Genomic DNA, 4,291 nt, shown 5'->3' with positions numbered 1-4,291 from the left:
GTTTTAAATGACAACCAAGTTATGACATTTCTCGGTTGAGAAAAAATATTTCACAATTATTTTGACTTTCCTCTGGTAAAAAAGCTAGTCTTCCGTGCTTCAGGTATCAACAAGTTGTTTCGAACACCTCTGAAACGTCCGTCCATAAGAAGAGCTTTATTTTCAAACATTTTCTCCCCTTCTTCGTAACTGATCACCAGGATTCATTTGTCAGGAACAGGGTTATTATCAGTCTCCAAAAAAACTTCAGTCACTTTCAAAATATCTTCGTGCTGCCGAATCCCTGAACTACTGCCACGGTTATGGGACATCCCAGAAGCTTCCCTTACACAGTGCAGTCTTTCTCATAATTCGTTATACTTGCGACGTAATCTAAACCTTTATCTCGCAAATCTTGAAATTGATCTTTAAACCCTCCGAAAAAAGGCACTGTCTACTCACCGCAGACTGTTTCCCAGCAGTTATGCATTCGTTTCTCAATCTCCACATCTGTTTCGTCAGGTTGGGCGAGAAACTTACTGTTGAGCCGTGATTCTACCATTTACAATTTTTAAACTGCCGCTGCTCCTATTCCGTTCGGAGTTCCTGTACAAGCAATTCGTATAATTACCACATTTCCGGTGCTCCTGGCACCGCTTACCATCCTTTCCCCTTTCTGTTTCCTTTTCCTTTCCTTTTTCTAACCACAGGCTCCAGTCACATTAACGTCATCACCGCCTGTGTCCGACGCTAATGAGTAGGGTATGCGTAACGCGGAAACTCAGCCACTTATGTGACATCCAAAAGGACGTGATCATTGCCTTTCGGGCCACAGGTGGATGCATTTTCGAAACGGCAGAGTTCGTAAGATGTTGGCGTGTTGCCATATTTAAAGCACTCCGCGCATGGCGCTGTCGAGAGCCGACGCTGAGGCCGTTGTGGTGCCCCACGGTCCACAGAGGACAGGAGTTAAAGGAGACCGCAGGTGAATAACGTGCAACTGCTGAGCAACTGACCATGCACGTGAACCGAAGAGCCTACCGACAGTGTCTTCTCTAAGACCACTCAGCGAAAAATGCTATGTGAGGGTCTCCACAGCAGACTCCTGGTCCACACACCAATGCTGACTGCTGTTCGTCCTCGACGAAGGCTGGAATTTTTACGCCAGTTCTGCGACTGGGCGTCCACTGAACGGTGACCTGCGGGCTTTCCAAGTGACAGACAGACGATGGCGTGTAGGGCGCGATTCACCTGAAAGTGAACACCCTGCAACAGTCGGCGGCAGGGTTAGGACAGGAGGAAGGATCGTTACGATCTCACAAACGTTATCGTGACACTCCCGTCGTTCTGGAAGGCACAGTGGATGAGCAGAAATATCGGTCGGAACCGTTGCCACACCTACGTCGAGTCTTTTTTCCCTCGGAATCTACCAGCAGAACAACTAAATCTGTGACACAGCTTGCAGTGTGAAAAGCACCAGGATGAGTTTGCTTTACTCCGCCGACCACCAGGCTTCCCGGGCTTAACGGAATCGAGAATATGTGGGACCACCTCGATGAAGCTCTTCGTATCCTGGGTCCTCAACCGAAAAACGTAGCGCAGCTAACTAAGGCACCAGCGTCGGCATGGCTCAGTACCTCACTGACTCCTACGCGTTTCTCAGTTGTCCGCGCTTCCCGTTAATCTTATCCCCCTACAGTGACTCAATGACGACACTCTCCCGTACACGTCAGCATCATCAACAGCCGCAGACTGCTGTTCACTCAGCCTGTCATCTCATTTATGTCTATACAGCATAACAGCTGTCTGTTACACTTCCTGGGACACTCCTGACGATATCCTTGTGTCTGATCAACGCTCGCCGTCGAGAACGTACTGGTATCTGTTGTAGACTTGAAGCCGCTCTCATATCTGGGAACCGACTCCGTATGCTCATACGAGGCCCTTGGTTAACAGTGTGCAGTGGAGCACCGTGCCAAAGGCTTTTCTCAAATATAGGAGAGTGCAATGTGCTTGGGACCCTTCATCCTTGGTTCGCAGTATATAATGTGCGAAAAGGGCAAGCTGCGTTTCACACGAGCTTTCTAAAACCGTGCTGATTTCTGGACGTAAGCTTTTCAATGTCTAGGAAATTTATTATAATCATATTTAGAATACGTTCTAGGATTCTGCAGAAAATCGATGTCTGTAATTTTGCACATCCTTTCTGTTACTCTTCTTTTACACGAGTGTCACCTGCGATTTTTTAAACTGCCATAGGTTGGACCCATTACAGGTGTAATATTCAGAAGGCAAATGTATATTGATCTCGTTATATACGGCTGCAACTTGCGCTTTTGCCAGTCCTTTGCGAAATACTGCTGGGCAAGAGAAAGGCGATTAATGCGAATGAAGTAAGTAAAACTGAAATTGTTTTAACTTCTTCGCTGTCGCCGAATCCTTTCCAAGCGATGCGTCCTTGAGCGGGTCAAACAGGTAGCAATAAATGCTCTACAAGTGAGGTTGACTTTTGAAGTTTTTCTTACCAGTCAAGTACAATGCAGACAGCTTCCATTCTCCATAATATCAGCAATATGAAAATGAAAATTCACGAAAGTGAAATCTGGACTGTAGCGATAATGACGCAGAGTCTCCCAACCCATTACTGTTTCTTTTCCCTTCCAGTGGTTTCTTGGATCAGCTGCGCTATGTTTGGGCGAGCGTTGTTGTGTAATAGTATCACGTCTTTTCTTTGACATTGGCGACCCTTTCCTCTCGTTTTCGGCTTTACTTTGCTCATCACTATGTGTGAGTGGTCAGCGCTGCATCCTGTACGCTGATCTTCCAAATAATCACCAAAATACAACTACTTTGGCATCCAAATGATGGCCAGCATCACTTTCCTCGCTGATGCTCGAGTTTGAATTCCTTTCGGACAGGTGAACTAGTGTGCTTCCATTTCACTCCTTGTCTTTTCGAGTCGGGTTCCCCATTTTGAACGAAAGTTTAATCACACGTTAAAATCTCGTTCGAGAAAGGTTCACCTTCACGTTCATAGCACTCTTTGTTTCCTTGTGTTGTGTGAATTCTCTCGGGACCCACGTTGGACTTGTTTCGCTGTACTTGAGCATGTCAATGACGACGTTGTGGACTGTGCCACTACCTGTTGCAGCTATTTTGCTATTCAGTTCTACTGCAACACGTCGGCCATCAGGAGTAATGTCGTCAGAGCCGGCTTTAAGCGAAGGAGGAGACAGTTCAATTGGCCGGCCACGGTGTTTTTTTATTAGTCACTGAAGTTAGATTGTTTTTGAACTGTCCTACGTATTTATCAAAAATTTCCGTCGTTCGCACAGCTTCGACCATACTGAAAAAACGTTAGAGAAAATATTTCGGCCGTTTTCCGTCTTCTGAAAGGGAAAACGCATCGTTGAACGTTGTTCAGTTAATGTGGAAACTTCAACCAGATACGCCATTCTCAATTGCAACATTAAGGTTATAAATAAAACAATTATTTTTTGTCAGCCGCTCTTAGCTCATCACAGTCATGCCATCCTAAAGTCATGAAACTACAAAAATTCTTCCTACGGACTATTCGACTTCATTAATTTGCTTTGCAGGGGAAACTCACGAAGGAGTATGCGCTTAGTATTTAGTTGGTCATTTCTAGTTGATGAGAAAGTTAAAACAAACAAGTAGCAAACCATTGCTCATTTATTTAGGAACAACATTTATCAGATACAGCTGAGTAACGTTTTACCCAAACCTTAAATGTCATATATATGACACTGCTCGTAGCTGCATCATCTGGCAAGAGTACGCACTAACACCAATAACAAGAAAATGCACCATGACTTTCGTAAACTGTGCATTCTTCATGCCACTGTTGGGAGCAGACATCACACTCAATACAGTCTTCCGTGACAGACTCGTTTTAGTCTTCACCACACCTTGGGCAGTTCAAAACATGAAGTTGGAATAATAGACAATTGTGAAGGTGATTCGATAAACCCTATGCCTGGCACTTAGATATGATTTGCACAATATCCATGTGGGTGTAGATCCCTCCTTGGATTGTGCCCTGGTTGTTGCTGAAGATGATGGAGCAGTTTAATCCAGATTAGCCACAGAGATTCTACGTTGTTCGTTACTGATATTTTGTCCCTCCTTGGTTTAGTTTGTTTTCCTAACAATGCATTTTTGTACGTAGACTCAAACAGAATTCCGGATGTTTTTGCAGCTTGCTTTAGATGTTCGAAAACCTAAAATTGTGCAGTTCACAAAACGAAAAATCATAGTGTCCTATGACTACAGCATCAATAACTCTCATTTT

The sequence above is a fragment of the Schistocerca gregaria genome, unplaced genomic scaffold, assembly GCF_023897955.1.
Source record: "Schistocerca gregaria isolate iqSchGreg1 unplaced genomic scaffold, iqSchGreg1.2 ptg000199l, whole genome shotgun sequence".
NCBI lineage: Eukaryota > Metazoa > Arthropoda > Insecta > Orthoptera > Acrididae > Schistocerca > Schistocerca gregaria.
The sequence above is the reverse complement of the archived record's forward strand: the minus strand, read 5'-3'. Positions refer to the sequence as shown.